The sequence below is a fragment of the Papio anubis genome, chromosome 9, assembly GCF_008728515.1.
Source record: "Papio anubis isolate 15944 chromosome 9, Panubis1.0, whole genome shotgun sequence".
NCBI classification, from domain to species: Eukaryota; Metazoa; Chordata; class Mammalia; order Primates; family Cercopithecidae; genus Papio; species Papio anubis.
In genome coordinates, this window is record NC_044984.1 from 61851519 (window position 1) to 61879309 (window position 27791).

The window sequence follows — 27791 nt, forward strand, 5'->3', positions numbered from 1 at the left end:
CACAGCCAACATCATAAATAATGGTCAAAAGCTGGAAGCATTCCCCTTGAAAACCAGCACAAGGCAAGGATGTCCTCTCTCATCATTCCTATTCGACAGAGTATTGAAAGTTCTGGCCAGAGCAATCAGGCTAAGGAAAGAAAGAAAGGGCCAAATAGGAAGATGGGAAGTCTAACTACCCCTGTTTGCATATGACATGATTCTATATCTAAACCCCATAGTTTTCATCTCAAAAGTTCCTTCAGCTGATAAACAACTTCAGCAAAGTTTCAGGATACAAAATCAACATACAAAAATTACTAGCATTCCTATACACTGATAACAGCCAAACCAAAAGCCAAATCAGAAAGGCAATGCCATTCACAATTGCCATAAAAAGAACAAAATACCTAGGAATACAGCTAACCAGGGAGATGAAAGAACTCAACAATGAGAATCACAAAACACTTCTCAAAGAAATCAGAGATGACTTAAATGGAAAAACATTTCATGCTCATAGAAAGAATCAATATCATAAAAATGGCCATACTGTCCAAAGCATTTTATGGAGTCAATGATTTTCCTATCAAACTACCAGTGACATTTTTCACAAAACTAGAAAAAAACTATTTTAAAATTCATATGGAACCACAAAACTCCCAAATAGCCAAGGTAGTCCTAAGCAAACAACAAAGATGGAGGCATTATATTACCTGACTTCAAACTGTATTACAGGACTATGGGAGCCAAAATGGTATGGTACTGGTACAAAAACAGACACATAGACCAATGGTACAGAATAGAGAGCCCGGAAACAAGGCCACACACCTACAACCATCTGATCTTTGACAAAGCTGACAAAAACAAGCAACGGGGAAAGGACTCCCTACTCAATAAATGGTGCTGGTATCACTAGCTAACCATGCAGAAGATTAAAGCTGGACCCCTTCTTTACACCATCTACAAAAATCAACTCAAAATGGATTAAAGACTTAAATGTAAAACTATAAAAACCCTGGAAGACAACCTAGGCAATTCCATTCTAGACATCAGAACTGGCAAAGATTTAATGAGGAAGACACCAAAAGCAACTGTAACAAAAGCAAAAATTGACAAATGGGATATACTCAAACTTAAGAGCTTCTGCACAGTGAAAGACTATCAGCAGAGTAAACAGACCACCTACAGAATGGGAGAAAATATTTGCAAACTATGCATGTGACAAAGGTCTAATATCTAGCATCTATAAGGAACTTAAACAAATTTACAAGAGAAAACCGAAAAACCCCATTAAAAAGTGGCCAAAGGACATGAACAGATGCTTTTCAAAAGAAGACATACATGCATCTAACAAGTATATGAAGCAAAGCTTAATCCCTGATCTTTAGAGAAATACAAATCAAAACTACAATGAGATACTATCCCATACCAGTCAGAATGGCTATTATTAAAAAGTTAAAAAATAACAGATGCTGGCGAGGTTGCAGAGAAAAGGAAACACTTATACACTGCTGGTGGGAGTGCAAATTAGTTCAACCATTGTGAAAAGCAGTGTAGTGATTCCTTGAGGAGCTAAAAACAGAACTACTGTTTGACCCAGCAATCCCATTACTGGGTATATACCCAAAGGAATAGAGATCGTTCTATCATAAAGACAAATACAAGTGTATGTCTATTGCAGCACTATTCACAATAGTGAAGACATGGAATCAACTTAAATGCCCATCAGTGGTAGACTGAATAAAGAAAATGTAGTATATATACACTATGGAATACTATGCATCCATAAAAAAGAACAAGATCATGTTCTTTGCAGGAACATGAATGGACCTGGAGGCCATCATCCTTAGCAAACTAATGCAGGAACAGAGAACCAAATACTGCATAGTCCTACTTACAAGTGGAGCTAAATGATAATACATGGACACAAAGAGAGGAACAACAGACACTGGGGCCTACCGGGGGGTGAAGAGTAGGACATGGAAGAGAAGCAGGAAAAATAACTAACTAATAAGAACTATTAGTTATTATTATAACTAATAAAACAACCAGGTGTAATACCTAGGCTTACACCTGGGTGATGAAATAATCTGACAACAAACCCCTATGATTTGAGTTTACCTATATAACAAACTTGTACGTGTACCCCTGAACCTAAAATAAAAGTTAAGAAAAAGTTATACATGGTTTGGTGACAGTTACACTACCAAGGAAAAAAAAAGTTACATGTGGATCTTCGACTGTGCGGAGGTTATCAACCCCATATTCAATTGTATTTGAATAAATTCCCAGGAGTGGGATACAGTGTTTACAGCTATACAGTATAGCCTTTGATATGTGTTACCATATTGATTTCTTAAAGGATTGTAAAGATTTACATCCTGTGGATTCTCTGTGGTTGAGTAATTCAAAAGCCAAGGTAGGAGCGATAGTCATAATTTATTAACTAAGTGGGGCATCGACCCATCTAAACCCAGGCCAGTTAGTCAGCCTTCCTGGGTGCACTGCCTGAACATCGTTGTGACTTAGCAAACTTTCAGTTGCCTCTAAGGCTCCCTTTCCCTCTATTGTCTATTGTTTCGATCTGTTTTCTTTTTTGCCTCTAGCTCTCTTCTGCTCCTTTAGCAAGATAGTAATAGTAAAGCAATAGCTGATATTTTATTGAGTATTTACTCTGCCTTCATATGTATTAGCCCACTTAACTCTTGCAACAACCCTATCAGGTGGCTTAGTCCCATTTTATAGCCATGAGCACTAAGGCTTGGAAGGCTAAGACACTTGCCCAGGCACACAGAGATGAACCATGATGGAGCTGAGATTCAAACCCAGGCCATTTGGCTCCACAGGGTTTTAGCTTGGGGTGTTGCGGTGCTGGGGATATGGTAGCACCAGAGAGGGAGAGAGGCTAGAAGCCTAAAGGGGCTGAAGATGTGATGTTTCAGTTTCTTTTTTGCTCTTTTGTTTCCTGCATTATTAAACTTTTGATTAGCTTCTCCCAGTGTCATATTTATTTGCAGCTGTTAAACATTAGAAAACTTCAGAGGGGGATTTATTTAAAGTGTAGTTATTAAAATGTCCATTTTGATTTAAGGATTTCTTCTGCTTTGTGTTACTCACTTGTCTCATATCTCTTTAATCTATAGTCATTTCTAATAAAGAACATTCAGATCCTACCAGCCAATGCACTTTAAGTGATTCTTGCCAAGTTGCATTGAAGGATATTATCTCTCAGCTGAATTATCACTCAGATGCATCGCTGTCTTTTTATTGTTTATAAACTCTGCAATGTGTCCATCCAGGTCCATTACAAAGCCATCTATGTATTTGGAGACTATACCTTGTTTATAGTATCCTGTATTCTCCTGCCGGGAAGAGGTCTCTGATTATTTTCCCCTTTAATGCACAATTGGTTTTCAATTGAATTTTCACAAACTAGGCTGTAGATGTCGATCTTTGAAGTGGGGATGGATGATGGCTATTTTGGAGAATTTGAGGGTTGGAAGGTCTGTTTCTGGTTGTAAACCCCATAGATCCTTGAAAGAAAATGATAGACTGGATGTTTTCCCTGAATGTGTCTCCTGGAAGTTTTCCTCAACAACCTTGGGCATAAAGAGAGAACTATGGGAAGTAAGGAATAGGTAGAGTGGGAAATGCCCTATCTTTGTTGAGTTCCTTCAAAGCAGAGACTCAGGCAAGGAATTGAGGGGATAGCGGGAGAGAGTCAGGAGAGTGAAACAGGGAAGGAGTACAAGTCAACATGAGGGGGTGTGTCCAAGGTCACCAGTGTAGGCGGATCTTTGAGAAGTACGTGGAATGCCTTCTAGAATCTTCCACCTGAAAGACAGGAGGTTGGAACATTTAGCCCTCTAGCTCCAGTCCCCTGTTGGGCGAGGGTTGCTCTTGGCATAAAAATGCCTCCAGCCTGTACTCCTGGGTGTACCTGCCTGCAGAGGCTACTTTGGTGTTGCAGAGAGAGCCAGGTGAAGGTGAGCTCCTGGGAACTATCGATCTCAGTTGCATGACTGACATCACAGGTGAGCCAATGGCAAGTAACACAGTCATCAGAGGTTTCCTTGACACAGCCACAAAATGAGACGAAGGCTCTAAATTTCAAAATCTATCTACAGCCTTCCCACTTCTCCCACCTCCACCACTATCACTCTGGTTCAGGCCACCTTCATCTCTCACCTGGATCAACTGGTCTCCTTGCTCCCTCACCTGCCTTCTTACATTCTTTCTGCCTTAATCACCTCTTAAAAATACAAATCACTTCATACCACTCTTCTGCACAAAAATCCGCCAATAGCTTCCCATCGTCCTAAAACTACAAATAATACAAAATTCTTATCTAGCCCAAGTTTCCTTCACCAGCTTCATTGCCTGTAACTCTTTTGCTTGTTCATTCTGTTCCAGCCACACAGTCTTCCTTATCCTCAAACATGCCAAGAATGATTGTCTCCTGTTTTTCCCCTTGAGCTGGGGTATAATGTTCCCTCCAATTTCACTTGGCTCGCTGCTGCCTCTACTTCCTCAGTGAAGACTTCCCTGACAACTCTTCCTAAATTAGCAATCCCTTCCTCTCTAACTACCCTTATCCAGATTTATTTTTCTTTATAGCACTTTTTATCATAGGTCATGAGCTTGTATATTTATTACTTTGTTTATTCATTTTTTCCACTAGAATAAAATTCCATGAAAATAGCAGTTCACTATTTTATCTTCATCACCAAGAATAGTCCCTGGTGGCTGGGCACAGTGGCTTGTGCCTGTAATCCTAGCACTTTGGGAGGCTGAGGTGGGCGGATCACTTGAGGTCAGGAGTTCAAAACCAGCCTAGCCAACATGGTGAAACCCTGTCTCTACTAAAAATAATAATAAAAAAAAAATTAGTTGAGTGTAGTGGCATGAGCCTGTAATCCCAGCTACTTGGGAGACTGAGGCAGGAGAATTGCTTGAACAAGCGAGGTGGAGGTTGCAGTGATCTGAGATCATGCCACTGCACTCCACCAGCCTGGGTGACAGAGCGAGACTCCATCTTAAAAAAAAAAAAAAAAGTAGTTCCTGGTACGTCATAGATTCTCAATAAATATTTGTTTAATGAAATGAATAAATGAGTGATTCAGAAAGCATGATGCTTCTTCCTTCAAATTCTCTCCTGAAATGCTCCCATTAATGTGATCACCGGGGTCACCCAGAGGAGCATTACTTCTGTGTATAATTAATCATTTATGTCAATGGAATGATACCCCCATTGGAGCTGGTAGCCTGAGGTAGGTAGGAAGTAGGTGGTACCTGCAGGGGCACCAGGGAGGCATGGGCCTGGAGCTACTTCAACCACTTACACATCTACTGCCAGTTTGGCACCAGTCATGCTGGATGGGTGGGTGAGAGCCAGGGTTAGTACTGGGAAATTCTATGCTTCTTGCCTCTTTTCTAACTCTTTCCTTTCTCCCACCTGCTCAGGAAATGAGAGGGAGGGAGAAGCTACACCATCTGGGGCTGTGGGAAGGTCTGGCAGAGAGAAGGAACTTGACAGTGACAGTACTTGGGAGGCTCGACTTCTTCTTGCTGTATCCAAGGACTGACTGAAACAACACAGGCAAGGGCCATTTATGGAAGTATGCACAGCATTGCAAGAATGTGCTTTTGGGAATTTTGCCAGAAATCTACATTTTGAAGGAGACATGATATTCATGTTAGGAAACAAATTCTCTTTCTGTGCCCCTTTTTTCTTTAACCCCACACCAGGTGACCTTTTGCCAACACCAGGAAGATTCAGTATTTCCATGAGTAGTGCCCCAATATCCTAATTCCTCCACATTTTTCTCTTTAAAACTTACCTGTGCCCAGGCAGGTAGATCACGTGGTCAAGAGATCGCAACCATCCTGGCCAACATGGTGAAACCCCGTCTCTACTAAAAATACAAAAATTAGCTGGGTATGGTGGTGGGCGCCTGTAGTCCCAGCTACTTGGGAGACTGAGGCAGGAGAATTTTCTTGAACCCGGGAGGCGGAGGTTGCAGTGAGCTGAGATTGTGCCACTGCACTCCAGCCTGGCGACAGAGTGAGACTCCATCTCAAAAAAATAAAAAACAAAACAAAAAAACCCCACAAAACTTACCTGTGCCCTTTAAGGCTCTGCTGATGTTTCAATAGGATTGATATTTCAGTGGGAAAAGGCCAGCCCCTATTCTCCTACTCAAGTAACAATATAACAGGGACATTCTAGAAACAACACTCCCAACCACCTTTCCTAAGTCAAAGAAGTGATTCTAAATATGGACATCCAGGTTAGTGGGGAGAAAGGATGGGTCACTGGAGAAGGAAATTTGGAGCTTGCAAGACTTCATGGTATTGGCACTTGTCTTCTTTGTGAATGGGCTCTGGGACCTGACTCCCAGGGTTGAAATCCTGGTACTGCCATTTGATTAGTTGTGAGACATTGGGGATATGTTAACCTGCTTGCACCTCAATTTTGTGCCCTTGCCTCCCTGCTGCCCCTGCAGATACCACCTACTTCCTGCTCACCTCAGGCTATCAGCTCCCGATAATAGGGGGTCTCATTGCATTCTCATCACATTGACATAAATGATTAATTATACACAGAAGTAATGCTCCTCTGGGTTACCCAGGTGATCATGTTACTGGGAGCATTTCAGGAGAGAATTTGAAGGAAGAGTTATGATGATTCCTGAACCACTCATTTATTCATTTCACTAAACAAATATTTATTGAGAACCTGTAATGTCCCACGAACTATTCTTGATGGTGGAGATAAGATAGTGAACTGCCATTTGCATGAAACTTTATTCTAGAGGAAAAAATGAACAAAATTTTCTGTAAAATGGGGATAATAACTGGACCTTCCTCATAGAGTTGGTGTGAGCATTAAGTGAGAGTAACTGAACCTGTCTCTTGGGGTTGGCATGAGTATTACATGAGTTAATGTGTGTGAAGTGCTTAGAACAACGCCTATGGCACAGTAAGCTTCCAAAATGATGACAATGATGAGTCCATGAACTCACAAAGGAAACTCACAAATAGCCACAATTCCTACCATTGACCTTGCCTTTGTAAAAAATCTTATACCCATTTTCCTGCCTATGATACCACCTTCAAACTGTTTTTGGTGTGGAGAATCAAAATCTATCACTTTCCCAAAACCTCCTGTGACTCTACTTTTTGTTGACAAGAGAATGAAGTTCCTTGGTGGGGCACTCAAGACTCTCTCCAATTTGTCCTCAACTATGGATTGATGATTTTTATGGTTACAAGTGACAGAAAGCAATTTGGACTGGCTAAACATTGGGAGGATATGTAGTCTCCTCCATCATGGCAACATCTAAGTGTATAAATGTGCTGGTCTCTCTTGGTGGTAAGCACTCTCCTCAGAGAGACTCAGAAATTCCAGGCTTACGTTATCCTCACAGCTAGTGATCTTATGGAAAGAGATTGACTCTTTCCTAAAATTCCGACAAAATTCTTGGGATTTAGTCTTGGCACATTGGTTGACTTGAATTCTGTGCTCAGCTCTAAATGAATCACTCCATCCAGGAAGATGAAGGTGGTGATTGGTCAAGCCATGATCACAGGCCCCACTCTGAATCCAGCAGTGGGGTCAACTCTGCTTTTCAGATACTAAGAATAGATGGGCTTCCCCAAGGGAAAAGAGTTACTATGATGAAGAGAATAGAGAATGAATACTGAGTAAGCAAAAGTAACAGATGTCCACCACAACCTATCCTTCCTGCATTACTTGTTCTTTGAACACATGCTGCAATTTTCTATTTCCTGCCCTTGTACGTGATGTTTTTCTTTGCTTAAAATATCTATCTGACACCTCCACCTACCAAAAGTTCAAAGTCCATTTTAAACGATACTCCCTTTATGTAACCTACTTTTAGACAACCATAAATTACTACCTTTATTACAGTCCTTATCATCATCCAACTTGTATTATATTACATTGTGTATGTCCCTTTCTTCTCTTATTGGATTGTAAACTCCTTAAGGGAGATAATCATGGCTCATGCAGCATTGTACACTTGCACTTTATTTGGAGATCAGTGAATATCCTCCACCATGTGAAAAACTTTGAGTTGGCTGTAGGGTATCATAATAAAGTTAGTTGTGGTTATCATCATTATTTTCTAGTACCATGTCTTCCACAATGCAATTTTTAAATAAATATTTGAGTGATTTCCTAGAATATCTAAGTATAATCAGAAGTGATTTTGAGCAGTCTCCATATTCATTCTACATCTTTCTAAACCCAAGATTAACGTTATTCAGGTGCAGAAATGTGCCTTCTTTCAAGACGCTCCAGGCATCTGGGCCAAGCAAACAGAGCTGTGAATTTATTTTTTGTCTGCATTTAGATTAGGCTCTTTGGCATTGCTTTAGTTTTATTCCTTAGCAACCTTTTACATTTTAATTATCTCTTATATCTTATTGACCTAAATCAAAGGCAGAGCTTCAAGTTTTTAAAGAGTCTTTCTAAGGCCAGTGAGTACATATTTACTTGCCCGTGGATGGTTCGACAGCCTCTAGTAAGCATACCTGGTACTAGCCAGCACTGGTCCCCCAGTACCAACCAGGCCTGTGAGCTCGGCTGGACCCTGGTGGCTTTGCCTTCCTTCATTTATATATTCAGAGACTGTAGCCCATTCACCAACTTTGCAAATGAGTGTCACTGCAGACAGAAAGGTTGGCCTCTGGCAAAGCTTGATGTGGGCTACCACTCTTCCCCTGTCTTCCATTTTCCCCCATTTTGTATACTCCCTTGCTTTCCCAAGAGATGCACACAGTATACCACCCTCTGGCTGCTTGGGGTTTCATTCTGGGAATCCCATCTGGATCTATGTTTTCTCCCCTCTCTCTGTTTCCTCCTCTTCTGTTCATAACGATGCCACTTGGCAACCCTTTGGGGTCAATCATCTTTTATTAGATTAGTTATTAGTTATAATCAATGAGCTATAGTTATTCATGACTTGATGCATCAACCCTTCTAGATCACACATTTAATTCACACTTCTTAGTGGGATGGCTAGAAACAATTCTCAGCTCAAAGAAAAGGCAACCGCAGAATGAGTCTCAGGTCACAGAGCCACTGTGGGAAAGGCCTGGAGACGACTGAGAGTTGGAGGAGGACAGGGTGAGGCACACATTTAGCAGTGCTTTTTGGCAAACAGAACACCCTTGAAAAGAGCAGGCAAAAAATATCGAGAGACTGAAGCAGAAGCAGAATATACCCATCAATACTTACACAGGAAACTCCTTGAAATCATGGGCTTCTAGCTCCTGGTAAGCTAATGATACTGCCCCCATTTATATTTTAAGAGGTAGGAACCTGGGATTTGTTGACAAAATTCAGCAGGAGATAATACTTTTGGCCAATTTTTACTTTTCAGGATCTTTATTGCTGATCCTTTTTTCTTTTTTCGAGACATGGTGCCTCTCTCTGTCACCCAGGCTGAAGTACAGTGGTGTGATCGTAGCTCACTGGAGCCTCAATCTCCCAGGCTCAACCAATCCTCCTGCCTCAGCCTCCCGAGTAGCTAGGACTATAGGCATGCGCCACCAGACTTGATTAATTTTTTTTTTTTTTTTTTTTACATTTTTTGTAGAGACAAATTCTTACTATGTTGCCCAGGCTGGTCTCAAATTCTTTCCTAGCCTTAATCACTACCACTTTAAACCATGCACTTGTGTGCTTTGCATTTATCATCCCATCTGGTCCACATCAGCCTTCTGAGGAAGTCAGTGACAGAGATGACCCCATTTTGCAGATGAGAAGGCTGAGACTCAGCAAGGTTGGCTTATGTTTCCCAAGGTTTCCTAACTAGCACATTGTAGAGTTAACATTTAAATCAAAGTGTCTGACTCCCAAGCCTTTGCTATAATCTCATTAAATCCTGTCAAAACAGGCAACTGAAGCAGTTTCCAACTTCTTATATACAGCTCTCTCCATAACTAACTTATCTGCAAACACATTTTTGAGCATGTTCAATGTGTAATCTTTGTCCATTGTTGAGGATACTAAAATATGTAGCAAGTGCCCTGGGACTAGTATGACTGAGCGGTGAGCCCTGACTGGGGAAATGAAAGTGTTTCATAGAGGTTGGTACATTTGAGCCTAGTGATAAAGGATGAGCAGGAGTTTGGTGGGCAAAAAAAAGGAAAGAGATGCTTTGTTTCTCTTTTAGACTCTACAAACATACCCAGTGTAGGAAGGGGAGCATATGGGATACCAAATGGTGCTATTCTTGTGGTATACCCAGTTTGATGTCCCTAGAAAGGGCTTGTGAGCTCTATGGCAGGGTGGGTTGTGGGGAGTAACAAATAGATCCGCAGTAACACACACAGCAAGGAACAGAATGGGGAGCCTGGAATCTGCAAAGGGAGAATAAGAAGCAATGGAGATGTGGTTTTGTATCTAGACTTTGGGGAAAAGAGATATGGGGAAGTAGATTATAAGGAAGGTAATTTAGGTCAAAACAACAGTGGAGGAGGGCTAAACTGAAGCAAAGACACTTAGGCAGAAGTTTGAGAGAGATTGCCCTGGTTTATCAGTCTTAATGGGGAAAAAGCTCACTGGCTTTCCCAAAGTGATATTAATGAGTAGCAAACCCCGAAAGTCCAGATATCAAACCATAGGAGGACTGTTAGGTAAAAGGTGATGTATGATATGGTTTGAATGTATGTCCTTGCCCAAATCTCATGTTGAATTGTAATCCCCAGTGTTGGAGGTTGGGCCTGGTGGGAAGTGTTTGGATCATGGGATGGATCCCTCACGAATGGCTTGGGCCATCCCCTTGGTGATAAGTAAGCTCTCACTTTGAGTTCTCTCAAGATTTGGTCGTTTAATAGTGTGTAGCACCTCCCTGCCGCTCTCTCTGTCTCTTGCTCTGTTCTTGCCATGTGATGTGTCTGTTCCCCCTCTGCCTTCTGCCCCGATTGGAAGCTTCCTCAGGCCTCCCCAGAAGCAGATGCCAACATGCTTTCTGTACAGCCTGAAGAACCATGAGCCAACTAAATCTCTTTTCTTATAAGTTACTCAGTCTCAGGTATTTCTTTATAGCAATGCAAGAATGACCTAATATAGTATATTCACTCAATTGAATTTGATACAGCTGTTAAGAACAACTGCTTGGGAACATAAAAACTGCCAGCATTCAAATGGCACAGTACAACATTATATTCATACTCCAGGTATCCACGGGAACTAGAATATTTAAAATTGGAAGTGATTGTGTTGGTTGGGATAACTGTTTTTATTTTTCACAATTTAAAAGGAAGAGGTTATCTCAAAGTGATTTTTCTGAGGGCCTGTGATTACACTGAGAGTAGTAATAACCACCGTTTGTTGAATGCAGCCTGTGCGTCAGACACTGTTCTGTTTCATGGATTATCTCATTCAGTCTTCACAGCAGCCACATCAGGTGAGTATGGTTATTGGGTGACGGTTGCTGAGGTCTCTTACCTAAGATTCCATGGGTAGAATTAGGATGTAAACCCAGGAAGCTGGACGTCAGAATTCATGCTTTTTACCTCTGTGTTATATACTGCTTCAGCTTAACTGTATCAAAAAGTCATTTTGGTATGAACAATCTTGCTAGGTTCAAGGTGGCCTAATGTCATTCTGAATTCTTCTCTAGGGAAACGATGTTGTAAAACTGCCCCCTGAAGAAAGCGTGGGGCCAGCAGGCATAACACAAGCCTGCACCTGAGGAAAGCTAGATTCATCATTTAGTTTCACTGTGGAATGGCCCAGCTAATTTGAGAAATTTCATGGAGCTCTTGCCTCCAAGAAATTATTTAATCTCTCTGCATACTGCAGTAGCTCCTTTTATATGCAAACCCCATGTATCAAGTAATTCTTAACAAGATGGACTTTTCTCTCTTAGTTGAGGTAAAGCAATCAATTACTGGCAATGGATTTAGAACCAAACAGAGAGCACACACTTTAAAGAGTCCCAGGACAAACTCTGCTCAATATTGTTCCAAAAAGCTGTCTCAGGTGCACAAAGGCAAGCTCTGGCTGTATGCTACAATGAAGTGTTACTAGATGCTTTAAGATGTGGTCATTTGTGACAAAAGCAGAATCTTACATTCTGTAACTCTTTACAAGAATCTAACAGCACTTTCATAGATATGATTTCAACTGGTCTTTGTTATGGGCTGAATTGTGTCCCCTGAAAGTTCAAATGTTGAAGTCCTAACCCCTAGCACCTCAGAATGTGTGTGGCCTTATTTAGAAATAGAGTTGTTGCAGACGTATTTAGTGAAGATGAGGTCACACTGGAGTAGGGTGGGCCCCAAATCCAATAGAGCTGGTGTTCTTATTTGAAAAGGGAAATTTGGAGACAGACATGCAGGGAGAACGCTGTGTGGAGATGAAGGCAGAGATCTGGTGGTCCAGCAGAAGTCAAGGAACACCAAAGCCTGCCAACAAGCCTCCCGGAGCCGGGGAACAGGCCGGGAACAGATTCTCCCTCACGGCCCTCAGAGGGGACCAACCCTGATCTTGGACTTTCAGCCTCCAGAACTGTGAGAAAAATACATTCCTGTTGCTTAAGCCACTCAGTTTGTTGTGGCAGCCCTGGGAAATTAATGGAGTCTCCAAAAGCAGACTCTTGGGGTAGGTAAACTATTACTTTCTCCCTATTATATAAATCTAGTCAACACTTCATAAGTTCATAAAAAGTATCAAGCACTATATAGGTAGGAACTCAATACTCACGACTCTCCTATGGGGTAAATGATTTGATTCTTCTCTCCCTTTTGTAGACAGAAACTAAGGCACAGAGAAATTAAATAACCCGCCCTGGGTGCCCCAGTTAAGAAGCACTGAGGCCAGAATTGCTCGTAGATTTCTAGCTAAGTGCTCTTTTCACCATGCCATGTTGCCTTCGTGAAACACAAAAGCCTGGGAAAGGTATGCTTGTGGAAAGATGGAAACAAAATGACAAAGACATGCCGCTTGATAAGGAAGTGAAATGTGTGGGCAGCATGAGACGCGGGGATAGAAGCTGGTGACAGGAAAATGAAACTTCCGGGGACAAAATTTCCAAAATGTATTTCATGGAAAACCCTTGCCTTGAGATGCCACATGAAAAAAATGGTTCCGGACTTAAAGGGGGAAAACACTGCTGACTCTCTCTCCCACTCAGAGATTCACAGTGACATTCGCATTTCAAAGATTCTGACAAGTATTGCGGAAAAGAGCGAATATTTAGCTTTGTTTTACCCAGCATTCCTCAAACTTACTTAACCATTCTTTTACTCCTATTTATCTTTAATGTTTCCAAACAAGTTTTGTGGATTAGAGAGGTTAAGAAGACCCAGAGATGCCTATAGATAGGTGTTAACATTCTAACATTATTTAGGTTCTTCTTTCAGCCCCATTGTTTCTTTTTCAAAGCAAGACTCTTAAATATTCACTTATTTTAAAAAATTAACCATCAGACATACAAATAGCATATGGAGACTAATATCAGAAAAGCACTTACATTACATCACCCAGCTTAAGAAATATAACATTATGGATACAGTTGAGGCCTCCTGCGGACCTTTCCCTATTACCTTCTCTTCTTTATAACCCGACCTCCTCCCTAGAGGTGATTTGCAGTATTATCCTGAATTTTTACTTTATCATTCTATGTCTATCCGTATGCTTTTTTTATACATGTGTATATTCTTAAGCAATATAGTGTGGTTTAATAGGGTCTTAAACTGTTACAATATTGCATATACCTTCTGTAACTTGCTTTTTATCCAACATTATACTTGTGAGCATTTTTCATGTGTGGCTATATTAGCTCTAGTTAGTTCATTTTTACTGTAGTGTAATAGTCCCCTGTATGACTATGCCAATATTATTTATCTATACTTATGTATAGACATTTAGGATGTTTACCATTTTTCTATTACAAATAATACTGCAATATATATTCTCATGTATGAATTCAGAAAAATATGTGACACTTTCTCTAAGATATAGACTTGGAATTGCTGGGTTATAGGATATGTGCATATTCAACTTTCCTAGATATTACCAAATTGTTCTCCAAAGTAGTTGTGCTAATTTCAATTCCTACCCACTGTGTATGAGAGGTCCAGTGGCTCTACCTTAACTCTTGATATTGCCAACCTGCATAATCCTTGGCAAATTAAAAGATGTGAAATTATACTTTATTATTATTATTATTATTTGAGGTAGGGTCTCACTGTGTTGCCCAGGCTGGAGTGCAGTGGTACAATCTTGCCTGACTGCAGCCTCTGCCTCCTGGGTTCAAGTGATTCTCCTGCCTCAGCCTCCAGAGTAGCTGGGATTACAGGTGCCCACCACCATGCCTGGATAATTTTTTATTTTTAGTAGTGATGGGGGTTTCATCATGTTGGCTAGGCTTGTCTGGAACTCCTGACCTCAGGTGATCCATCTGCCTCGGCCTCCTAACATGCTGGGATTACAGGCCTGAGCCATCATGCTGGGCCTATTATGATTTTAATTTTCATTTGCCCAATAACTAATGAGATTGATCATTATATTATATGCTTATTGGCCATTTAGATTTCCTCTTCTGTGTATTTCCTCTTCCTTTGCACATTTATTTTTATTTTTTCTGTTAACTTATCTTTTTCTCATTAACTTTTGAAAGTTCTTTGTTAGTTCTCAATATTACCTTTTCTCAATTACTTGCTTTATAAATATCTTCCTGAAGACTGGAGCTTTCTTTTCACTTTTTGGAGTTTTTTTGCATAAAATGTTTAAACTGGCCGGGCACGGTGGCTTAAGCCTGTAATCCCAGGACTTTGGGAGGCTGAGGAGGGCGGATCACGAGGTCAGGAGATCGAGACCATCCTGGCTAACATGGTGAAACCCCATCTCTACTAAAAATACAAAAAATTAGCTGGGCGTGGTGGCGGTCACCTGTAGTCCCAGCTACTCAGGAGGCTGAGGCAGGAGAATGGCGTGAACCTGGGAGGCGGAGCTTGCAGTGAGCTGAGATCGCGCCACTGTACTCCAGCCTGGGCGACTGAGCAAGACTCTGTCTTAAAAAAAAAAAAAGGTTTAAATTATAATTTAATTCAATTTATCTGTGTTTTAATTATAGTTTATACCTTTTGTATCTTGTTTAAGAAATCTTTCCGCACACTCAGGCTGTAGAGATACTCTAGTATATTGTTTTCTAAAAGTTTTAAAGTTTTGCCTTTTACATGTATATCTTATAAACTTGAGATTAATGTTTGTGCATGATATGAGGGAAGGAACCATTTCCCCCATGACCCCTCCAATATGGAGAGCCTCTTGTTATAGAACCATTTGTTAAATAGTCTACCATTTTCCCCACAGAGACTTTGCAACACTATCTTTGTCATTATGATATTTTATTATCATATGAGTCTCTTTTGGGTCATAATACCATACCCTTATTCTGCTTATCTATTTCTACACCAGTTTCATACTGAATTAGTTACTATAGCTTTATAATAAGTTGATTTCTGGTATGGTTGGTTAATTGCATTGACAGATAAAATTAATGGCCTCCTTGGATCTATGCCCTTAGCAGTATAACTTTACAGCTCACACTATGAAGAAGTTGAGTCTCTTTCTCCATCCTTTGAATCGGGACTGAATTTGCTGCAAAGGATGTGATGGAAATGACAGTATCCCTGTTCCAGACATAGACCTCAAGGCCCTGCATGTTCCCACCTCTTTTGGAACTCTGCTTCCACTATGAGAATAAGCCCAGGTTAGTATGCTGAAATGTGCTGAAAGAACACATGAAGCAGGGGAGCCAATCCATGCTAAGACCATCCTAGACCGGCCAGTGCCCACCCAACCTACCAGCTGCTCATGTGAGTGACCAGAGTCAAAATAGCCACACTTGATTGAGAACACCATAACTGCAATGCCAACCTTATACTCATAGCTGGGCACAGTGGCTCATGCTCGTAATCCTAGCACTTTGGGAGGCTGACGTGGGCAGATCACGAGGTCAAGAGATTGAGACGATCCTGGCAAATGTGGTGAAACCCCATCTCTACTAACAATAGAAAAATTAACTGGGCATAGTGGTGTGTGCCTGTAGTCCCAGCTACTTGGGAGGCTGAGGCAGGAGAGTCGCTTGAACCCGGCAGGTGGAGGTTGCAATGAGCCAAGATTGCGTCACTGTACTCCAGCCTGGCAACAGAGCGAGACTCTATCTAAAAAAAAAGAAAAAGAAAAAAATAAGCCAAAATAAATGCTTATTGTGCTATGCTACTGGGGCTTTGTGGTGGTTTGTTCCACAGTATAATGATGTTAAAAGATGACTGAAATATAGGGCAAGTCCCATAACTTATTCTGCTTTTCAAAACCATCTTAGTTGATCATGGTCTTATGTGTTTCCACATATGCATTTTAGATTTGGTTTGTCAAATTCCACGGCCTGGTTTAACCCTTTTATACGTAACTCAAGTCTTAGGGTGCATTCTTTGCAGCATAGAGCCCTTTCTAAGATTTCACCTTACATTATCCTCAAAGGTGAAGTTAACTAGACCATTTGTGGCTCCATTTTTTATAAGGTGTTAATTTATTTGTATTTGCTTCATCATATTATAATATCATTATCATGAGGTTCTGTTGCCAAGGCAACCAAAAGTAATACATGAGGTTTCAGCTTTATCTAAAACCTTAACTATCTTTGGCCATATTCCATGTACTTTCTTGGCTCTTTTGCCTTCATTCCTGGGTTGAAAGTAGACTATTCTACAATTCTGTCAGTGTCTTATGTTTTATATCTGTTCCCACCTCTACACACATCAGCATGCTCATCAGTCTCTAAATTTACTAACTTAACTCACTTCTTTTCTACTATTTATCCTTGAGAGCGCCTCTCCTATACAATGCTGAACAACATTCATTCAACGTACATATAATGATTACCTAATATGGGCCTGGGACTCAGGTTACAAAAGTAAATGAGACAGATGGAGCCTCCATCCTTCCAGAAATAAGAAAAATAAGTTGGTGTTAGCTAGAGTTGGGGAAGGGCACATCAGACAAAGAAAACAATATGTGATAAAACCCTGAGGTTTCTAGTAGGACAAGAAGTTTTAAAGGGGGCAATGTGGCTGAATATGAATGTGTGAGAGTGAGAGGCACTTGAGATACATCTGGAGAAGCAGGCAAGGGGAAAATCACAGTGGGCCTCTCAAGGTATCTGCATCACCCGTTGAGGAACTGACTTGTAAAGGTCTGAAATGGGTAAGTCATCCAATAAAAGCTCATTTCTCTCCCTAGCCATGTGCTCCAATTAGTAGTAGAGGAAACCCACCATCATAGATGTCTCTGGACACTGCATTCACACCAGCGAAATCAGAAGTCTATCTTGGTAGCATGTCAGCCAACAAGCCTTACCTCCTTAGCCAAGGAGGGGCTGGGGGTCTAAGTTGAGCCAAACAGAGTTCCTCTGGGGAAATCTTGGTGGTCTAACAGCCAGAGGAAAACATGGCTTGGTCAGATTCATTTCACTGATAGCACAGTTATTGAACACAGTGTGTTCATTGGTCCTTGGAGCATACCTCCCAGGCCACTTCAGATCTAGATCCATGTGACATCTTACTGAGATGGGGAAGAGACTCTCCCCCACCATCATGGGGTTCTCTGGGTGCTGCATTCACACAAGGGAAATCAGAAGTCAAGTCCAGGAGCATGGTTTTGTGACATCACTCACTCTGGGGGATTATTTTGCATACTCATCTTCTTTAGGATTCTCTTACTATGAGTAAGAGTAAGAGATCTCTTAAGATGAGTAAGGTCTCTCTTACTCATCTTCTTTAGGACTGGAATGCCAGTGGACCCCATGCATGTCCAGCAGATAACTGGTATCAGAGCCTCTGACATGGATAAGAGTAGATACATCTGTCCATAGAGAGTCATTCATTCATCTAGGGTCAGGCATGGGAAAACCATGGTTTTACTGTCCCTAGCTTCTTTATTAGCTTCCTGTCACTTTTTGGTATCTTCATCCTCATTTTTTTCTACCAGGTTCCCCAATTTCTCTTTAACTCCAGATTTTCTAATAACAAGCATAGTCTCAGGAAATAGGGGATGTTGTATAGAGCATTTAAATATTGGTAACAGGGTGTAGCTAATCAGTGGCTTTTTGACCCCAGTTTTTAGAACTGGGGTTACTGATTCCTCTGCTTACCTAATATGCAGAATTCTGAGTGAGCAAGTGTGTTTATTGGGCATTTGTAGTTTTTGCCTGCCCAGCATCATTTCCTTCTCTCCTGGTAATGCCAGGACCCTGATTTCTCCTTTAGGGGCTGGTTCCTCTCCATATCTTATTCTATCTTGGTGGTATGTCAGCCAAAAGTCTTACCCCCTTAGCCATGGAGGGGCTGGGGGTCTAAGCTGAGCCAGAGTTCCTCTGGGGAAATCTCGATGGTCTAACAGCCACAGGAAAACATAGCTTGGTCAGATTCATTTCACTGACAGCACACAAAGAAATTCTGCCCACTAGGAACTAGTTTCTGCTATCTAGTGCCCAAAGCAGCTCCATTTCCTCTCCCACTCAATTTTCTTCCATTAAATCCCCCGTTTGCTTAAATTAGTCAGAGTTAGCTTCTGTTGTTTGCAATGGGAGAAAAGTCCAACTCATAATGTGCGTGTGTGCATTTTTCTGGGATATGGAATTCTTCAAGTTCTCAAAGGCATCCATAATCCAGAAGGGTTAAGAATCACTGGTTAGAGGATCATATCTGCCTTTGAGGAAGGATTGAATACCTGCACCCTTGCAAATTAACAGGTGCTGGAGTCACTGAACTAAAAATTGTTGAATTTCTGGCATCCTCTGACAAAGCAGAGTTATTTTTGGCAGAATCGGTCTTTCTCAGGAACTTATAACATAACTGTAGAAATCCCATAAATGAAAAGGCTAGTCTCGCCTTTACCCGCAGTTGAGGTTTGCTTTCTGATCAAAGATACTCCTTTGCCACCACCTCAACCAATACTTGTTCTCACAGCATTTTTCTCTCCAGTCAAAAGAGCTTTTTCAATGCACAAAAAAGTTAACAGCAACTATGGGAGTTAGGGTGTAAGTCTGTCTCTAGGTCAGTACTTTCCCGAATACCAACTAGGATGCCTAAAGGGGTACGGGAAGTTTGGGGCTCCAGAAACTCGGTCCAGCTTAGAAAATCAAAAGCACTTTTTCTATCTTTCCCTAGTTTTTGAAGTTATTAGAAGCCAAGTCTACTATTAAGTAAAATTGGATGGTTTTTTTGTTACAATTCTAAAATTAAAGGCTTTCAAAAAGAAAAAAGGAAAGAACAGACAAGTAGAACCACTTTTGTGTCCAAACCACTAAAACGGGAAGCAGTTCCAATGTATACCCAACTTTTTGTTCCTGTCCCATCCCAATGTGCCTTTTTCCCACCAGAAAAATTATTTCAGCTTAATGCAAGGAACACCATTTTAAATTGTGGGTAGCTGTTTTGCATATTGCTATTTAATCATGGGCACGCCACACACACACACACACACACACGCACACACACGAGAGAGAGACACTCATTCTCCTAAGTTCTCCTTCTGTATTTGCTTCCTTATCACTTGAAGTGAGGTGAGTTCAAAAAACTTAAGTTTCTTTGCATCCAGAATCAAACTGCTGGCAACAATGGTGACATCATAAATTGATCTTGGTTCCTGGAAGAAAATGCTGCTGGGATGTCGTAGAAGGCAGAGCGGGCAAATCTGACTGGTAACAGTGAGAGCTGAGTTTGAATAAGGACTTAGAAGCAGAGTAAAGCAAATGCTCGTTTGAAGCTGAACTCAGTCTGGGCTCTCATGGGAAGGGGAAGTAGCAGAGTTGTGTTCAACCACCATCACTTTTCAGTAATAAGACCAAGGCCCACTGACTTTCCGAAAAAGAGTGTGATGGCAGCAGCTGTTTAGTTGCCCTCGCCATCTCTTCTAACTCAGAAGGTTAATCATTCATTGTTTTAAAAAGCTATCTCATCTCACATTTCATCAGAATATTTTCCTTAATATAAATTTGTCATTTAAAAGCCTGCTGAGTATCAAGCAGTGCTGGACAGTCTACTGCACACTATTAAATGATAGCAATAAAAGAATACACATTCTGGTTGGATGAGTAAAACCTTACACAGAAGTAATTTTCATCCATAGCTTCCATTAATAGTAACAAAGCCAGTTATTACTTGCCGGGCAACTGGTACATTCTAAAGACTATGAAGGTGCTGCACATAAGTGAGCTTGAATCCTCCCAGCAACCTAGGATGCCAGCTAGGCATGATAGAGAACAGCTTGGCTTCCATGAAAAACTATGCATTGTTTAGCACTCACCTTTCCCGTTTATCTCATTCTGATTCTATGGGGGACTTGGTGCCTTCCATTACCTTTGATGGTTATACCTACATGAAAATGATTCTTGTCTGTAAGATACATAAATATATAGTATCCGAATTGAATTAAATTTAATTCTCCACCCCTTACCCCTCCCAATAGAAAAAGCCAGTTTCTGCCTATTTGTAAATTCATTTCAACATTCTTTTATATAAATTTGCGTTTCTTTTTACTTCTTCTTTGAACCAGATTTAACATTTGCCTGTTAAACAATATCTTTAGCATGTGCTCATTTTATATCTGTAGGAGGATCAGGATTTTGCATTTACATATATATATATATATATACACACACACACACACACACATTAACAATATTGTTAGCTCCATTTTACAGATGAAGATATTGAGGCTTAGAGTAAGATGACTTGCTGGGAACCATTAATGATGAAATGACCTAGCCAGAGTGAAACCCCTGTATGTTCCGACCCTACAGCCTATGTGCGTTCTTCTAATTGTGCATCTGCTCTGTGCCAGGCATGTGCTAAGTGTGTGGGAATATTATTTTAAGTCATTTAGATATTAGTGGCCTTTACTATACTGAAATTATAGAGTTATAAAATATCCATGATGATTTTATATCTATGTGTGAGATAAAAATCAAGGCAAGAAAAAAAAAGGCAGAAGAAAAATCCCTAATAGTTGGAGAAAGGAGGATAATGGAGCAGTAAGAATACAATGGATTTAATCTTGGAAAGCTTTTTGGAAATTTCTTAATTTCCATTGTCAAAATGGAAAAGGCAAAAAAAGAAGCCTGAAGATTAAAGCCAACAACTTGTAAACTTATGTCCTGAAGCTTCAAGTACTGTCACTTAAGAAATAAGCAAGGAAATAGGATTATACCACTGCTTGCACATCTGTTATCTAACAGTGTAAAAAAAAAAGTGACAAATGAGACAAGAACCTAGTCTAATCTCTTAATCTTTCCCATATGTAACTATTTTGCATGAAGTTTCCATGGGCCCTAAATATGATAGTGTCGTTCTTAAAACTGCTTAAAACTGTCTTTGGATTCACTATGTTTGTAGACTGAACTCTAAACTCATTTTTTATCATAAGTTTTTTTATCAGGCTCCTGCTATATCTCATCTCTTCTGGTATCCAGCAGCATTTCTCTCTTTTTCTTTATTTCTTCCTCCTCCTCTCCTCTTCTCTCCCTCCCTCTCTCTTTCACACACACACACACACACACACACACACACACATATACATCTCACAATGTAGGCTCCTGACTCTTCAGAGAGTCCTGCAATTCTCCAGCCCACCAAGCTGTGTTGCAACTCAGCCTTTGTTGAACCTTTCTTTTGCCTTTAACACCGCCCTTTCCACCCCACCCTGTCTTGGCAAGTACTTATTCATTACTCAACACTCAACTTAAGAGTCACCTTCTTTATAAAAAATTCCTGATCATAATTTGTGAAAACCAGCCATCCCTATACATACATTCTGCCAGCATGTGTTTATGCAACCCTTGGTTGTGCTTATTTGTTCACACACTTGCTTCCAGGGACTGTGTCTGCTTGATCTCCCTTCTCTTCCAGAAATTCCCACGATGCCTGCTGCATGGTTTGTGCTCAGTAATTGAATGTGTTGTGCATCAGGGAGATGGCACGTTGGGCTGTGTGATGGGCAAGGGGGTGGAGTACCAGAAGGGACCAGAAAGTTCAGCGCATTCAAACCCTTCCCTTCATGGTGCAGAGAGAGCTGGAAGTATTCACAGAACAAAGGAGGAAACTCAGGCATTGAAAGAGCTGAAAGTATTAATAGGACTCTTGCCCCTGAGTTTAGTACCAATTCCAACATGCCACACTACTTTCTGGGATGATTGAGTGTGGGTAAGAGAGACAGAGGGAGTTTATTTTCTGTTTTGTTTTTGTGGTGCTTTCATAATTTTGGTAAAGGTATTTTTAAGTCAGAGCACAGGGCGGATCAGTTTTCATTACCCAACTTGGCATTTTCCTCTTGTCCACAGAGCAGCTCTGAGCCCTTATCATAGCCTGTAACCACATCCTCTGCTGTGTCCAATGCTAAATCAACACTGTCAGTGAAAAACAAACACTAACAGGTGCACAGCACATTGAGCAAGGGAGGACGTTTATTCTACAGCAAGGGTTAGTAAACTGGAGGGAAGGAAAAAGCTGGTCCAGGTATGAGCAAACCCCCTGGGTCCTACAGCCCCCTTGGGGACAGGGAGAGGGTGCCAAAGGCTTGAAACAGCTGCCACGGGCCTGCAACAACCAGGCCCACCTGTGAGCAAGCTGCAGAAATGGATTTTGGTAATTACATTCAAAGCTTCTGTCAGAGTCACATGTTAAAGCTCCTGGGATCTCTTAGACGAGATCCAGGCAAGTGTTGCTGAAATGCACACACTGATGATGATGCAGCAGACACTCCCCTGGTGTCCTCAGCTGCAGCACCTGGTAGGGACTAGGGAGCAGCAACGGTCATGTTTAGGACAGGACATCTTTCACAGGATCTTGTTTCAGGGGAAACAAGACCTTTACAAAGTCTGCCCTGAGAGGAAATCTCCTGTTCTGTATTTCTTAAGCTGCCACACTGGTGTTCCTCCTGAACTAGGTGACTATACAATGCTGACTAAAAATAATGACCAATAGGAGAGAGGAACCAGTCTGTATGGAGCTGTGTGCTAGGCTATTCTTTTTCTTTTCTTTTTCTTTCTTTCTTTTCCTTTTTTTTTTTTTTTTCTTTTTTTTTGAGACAGAGTCTCACTCTGTCGCCCAGACTGGAGTGCAGTGGTGCAATCTTGGCTCACTGCAGCCTCCGTCTCCAGGGTTCAAGCAATTCCCCTGCCTCAGCCTCCTGAGTAACTGGGATTACAGGCACATGCCTCCATACCTGGCCAATTTTTGTATTTTTAGTAGAGATGGGTTGTCACCCATTGGCCAGGCTAGTCTCGAACTCCTGACCTCAAGCTATCTTCATGCCTCAACCTCCCAAAGTGCCGGGATTACGGTGTGAGCCACCACGCCCTGCCATGCTAGGCTCTTCTAAGTATATATTGTCTTATCTAATCCTTACATCAACACTATGAGGTAGATATTGTTATCAGCATTCGCTCTACTTTACAAATAAGGAAACGGAACAGGGTGAATTAAATTGCTCAAGGTTATGCAGCTAGCAAGTTTGTGGTAGAGCCAGGATTTAATTCAGGTCATTGGTTTCAGAGTGTGCGTTCTCAGGCCTCGAGGATGCTGTGATTGACCTGAGAGTTGGCAGCCTTGGCTGTACATTAGAATCACCTGGGGAACTTTTAAAAATGCCAGTGCCAGGGCTCACCTCCAAAGATACAGATTTATATGGTTTAGGGTAGGCTGAGTACTAAAATGTGTGTGCCTGTGTGTATACAGTGTGTGTGTGTGTGTTTGTGTGTGTGTGTAATATGTCTTGGGCAACCAGATTAGCTTTAGTCACTTAAAGAGTACAGCTGGCACAGGTAGGTGTTTCCCATCACGTCATCCAAGGAAAGTATTGAGGGGTGGCAGACAACATCGGAAGCCCAGCCACAGAAGGTCTGGCACAGGCGTGGTGCCATGACTAAGGCTTGGGGAAGAATGCCAGAAAGAAGGCAGAGGCAGCCAAAAAAGGTGTTGTGCTAGAGAGACAAGAAAACCAACAGAACCCCATTGCACTGTTTGCCAAGGGTGGCCGTGGAGAACTGCCAAGGGGGAAGACCACAGGGGTGACCACCTTTCACTGCCGCACAGAACGTTCCTGGAACTCCCCAGTGCAAACAAGAATCAGGGTTCCCGGAAAGGTGTTTTAAGAGAGAAACTTGCCTTATAAATCACATCTGTTGGAGGTACCGGGGGAGTATTTTGGGATCTGAAGTGTTCAGGGCAGGAGCCTCTTGAAACCAGGGACTGAGGCCGCAGAGATGTGAGTGCTAGGATGTCAGGGCTTCCCCAGCCCAGCAGTTGCCGGTCTGGAATCAGCTTGGTTCAGTTGCAAGTTACAGTCTCACTCTGCTTACACCCTAGACATATGTTTTAGAATTATAAAATTTGTGTCTGTTAAAGTCAAGTTAAAATAGAAAAAAAAAACCACTCAGTTTTATCGCCCAAGTGTAACAACTATTATTCAGTATATTCCTTTATATTGTTGTAATTTTTCCCGGACATAATTTTTCAACACAATGTTAATTATAACGTATATGCAAATATTATAGCCTGCTTTTTCACTCAAAATAATATGACCATTTATTCCTTAAGGAATATCCTTTCCTTCATAATAATTACACTAGCAGTGACCAGTTATTGCTGGGTTTCTGAAAATGGAATAATCTATGAACTAATTCTATAGAAAAAAATTTGCATGAACATCTGTTAAAAATTGTTTTTATCTTTACTTAAATATACAGGACCTAAAACAAGTACTTTATAGCATAAAGATGTACATCTATATGTTTTATGTCTATATCTGTCTCTCCTTTTTCATAAGGCCTAAAAACAAATGCTTTATTACTTGCAAACCACAACATCGAAACAATTTTATATGTTAAAAATAAGACAACAGGGAGGCTGAGGCGGGCAGATCACAAGGTCAAGAGATCAAGATGATCCTGGCAAACATGGTGAAACCCCGTCTCTACTAAAAATACAAAAATTAGCTGGGTGTGGTGGTGTGCGCCTATAGTCCCAGTTACTTGGGAAGCTGAGGCAGGAGAATCGCTTGAACCCAGGTGGCGGAGGTTGTAGTGAGCCAAGATCGTGCCACTGCACTCCAGCCTGGCAACAGTGAGACTCTGTCTCAAAAAAAAGACAACAAAACCAATAAAATTCACAATTATATATTGATGAAATATGACAAACATTGTTCAGTGAATTTAACTGTTGCTCATTGCTATGGTGCAGGCATGTTGCCTTCTTGGTGCCAATAGGACCAGTGCTGTGAGCTCACTCAGTTCCTATACCACTTTTCTCTGTTCTAAACTCTTAGAACATTTATGTGCACAACCTGAAGGCATCCTGGGCTTTTACTTGGCATAAACACTTCCTTTATATCAACTCAGATTTCCTTCTATTTTTCTCTAGCTCATGATACTTCAAGTAGTACTCTCTGGTACCAATGTAATCATAAACACAGATTACGAATTGAGTTCCCAAACTAAATCCAAATGGATCTTTCAGCTGATCCAGAATATGGCTATATTAATTTTTAAATTGATTGAAAGGTAAACATAAATGTAAAAATGTTCCATAGAGAACTTCCAAATCTAGAAGATTTATCATCACACCCCTGCCATTTTGAGAAGCATTGATTTATTGAATGCCTCACTTGTACCAGGTAACTGAGCTGCAGCCCCTTACTCCTTGTAACAACATATCATTCCCATTTCTCAGATGAGGTAACCAAGGTTTGTGGAGGTTATGAAACTTGATGAAGAACATGGAGCTGTCAGGTGAAGGAGCCGTGATTCTAATCCTGGTCTCTGCCATTCCAAAGCAAGCGTCCTTGGACCATGATCTCACAAGGTCTTCCACAACTTCTTACAAAGTGTTCTTCTCCCATGTGGGGTTTAGCATGTTTATACTGACTGAGACCAGGGTTAGAGATAAATTATTGGTTTTTTTCCTTTAGAGAAAGCCTAGCATTTGTCATGTATGGTGTATTTATTTGCTTATGAAAATAACCTAATGAGGATGGACCCTTGAAGATATTTCAGTAGATTTGGCAGTAGCCCAGGTGATTGGCAGTAGCTTGCCAGCTATTAAATCATTCTGAATACATGAAGAATTGTAATTTCCTTCTCAAAAGAGCTTTGCCACGTGGTGTAATCCCTGCACACACATTGGCATAAGCAGGAGCTATCTTTGTGCAAATCCATTCTTGGAACCAATCATATTAACTTGATACTTCATGTTTTGGCCCAATACCATAAACTGGCACAAATAACACTAACCTTACCATGCACTAAAGATTGGAATAATAAATCAGCCAGCCTGTAATTATATTAGGAGAGCCAGCTTTATTCTTTAGCGAGCAGATTGATGTATCTGTTTAGACTGGTTGCCCTTAGGGCTCTCTGGGAACCTGGGCTGACTTTCTAGTGCCCAGGCAGGCACTGCCCCAGATCACTGTGTACATAGGTGAGTTCCTGCTGTGCAGGTCTGTCAGGACCAAACTGGTTTCCAAACCTGGCTGGCTTCTCCACAAGGTCCATAGCTGTCAAAAGTGAAACAAAGCAAAGGGCTTGGAATGCCAAAAAGACACAAGCTCATCCATCAGCCTCAGCAGGAAAGACAGGGGAGGCAGCGGCGGGAAGCCTTCTTTAGCTGTGTGATCCTAGGTGGCTGTTAACTTAGCATCTGAGGACTGTCTCAGATAGACAAGATTGGACCAGGTAATCCCTTTGTCTGAATTCATGTCATTTCTTCAGCAATGGCAGAAAGGACTTGAAGCAGCAGGTCTAAGTGGGCACAATACCGACTGGGATCAGGGCTAGAGATAAATGACTTTTTTTTCCTTTAGAGAAAACCTAGCATTTGTCATTTATGATATATTTATTTGCTTATGAAAATCACCTGATGAGGATGGACCCTTTTTTCAGTAGATCTGGCAGTAGACCAGGGGGTTGACAGCAGGTATGACAAAATAGTATAGCAAAAACATTTCATATAGGGGGAAGTATTCCCTGTCCATTGTCTTGCTTGCTTCCAAGACAGTATAAAGAAGATTATATGAGATGTTAATGAGGAGAGGGGTAAGTCGGTGAAAGAAGGGGCCTACTCCTGAATCCTACCATTACAATTTGCAGATTAATTCCATTGGAATTTAAATGTATCGTTGCAATGTACCATCAAATGTGAAGAGGTCCAGCCTGGATATATGTTCCTTGCCTGATTCCTGAATGGCTTAATTTGGCTCTGCCTGTCTGACTCATATGCCTTCCCCACATTAAACTGGATGGTTTATTTTCTGAGATCAAGTGGGCTCTTTTGGCTTCATGGCTGTATCTCTTTGCTTTTGTGGTTTTCTCTGCTGGGAATCCTCTAACTCTGAGTCCTCACATGCCTGGTGCCTTTCGGGTGCTCTGGTCCCAGTTCAAATTGCCCCTTCTCAGAGAAAGGCTTTTCCCCACCTCTCTCTACTCCTAATCACTCTCTGTTAATGTCTTTGTTTAATACTTAACACACTCTAGGATTATATCATTTATTTCCTTGTCTATTTTCTGTCCCTACCTTCACATGTATGGGTCTTGATCTCCACTGTATCTTCAGTGCTTAGGACAGTATCAAGTACACAGTGGGCATCCACTAAATATCTCCTCTTATGTTGTGAGCCCTCCTAGAGCCGTAACCATGTTGCCAGACACCATCCTGAAAGCTTTATGAATATTAACTCATTTAATCCTTGCAACAAGCCTAGGAGGTAAGTCCTA

General features: G+C 41.2%; 1 long non-coding RNA gene across 4 annotated transcripts in view; it reads left to right on the forward strand.

Annotated features, from left to right (window-relative positions):
* Nucleotides 1-27791, forward strand: part of LOC110740705 — a 259524-nt gene that overhangs the window by 155039 nt on the left and 76694 nt on the right. For 3 of the 4 annotated variants that reach the window (XR_002515681.2, XR_002515679.2, XR_002515682.2), the window contains exon 10: nucleotides 11355-11420. The exons of the other annotated variant lie outside the window; for it this stretch is intronic. This is a non-coding gene — a long non-coding RNA (uncharacterized LOC110740705). The remainder of the gene's footprint in view (nucleotides 1-11354; nucleotides 11421-27791) is intronic. 4 annotated transcript variants of the gene reach the window in all.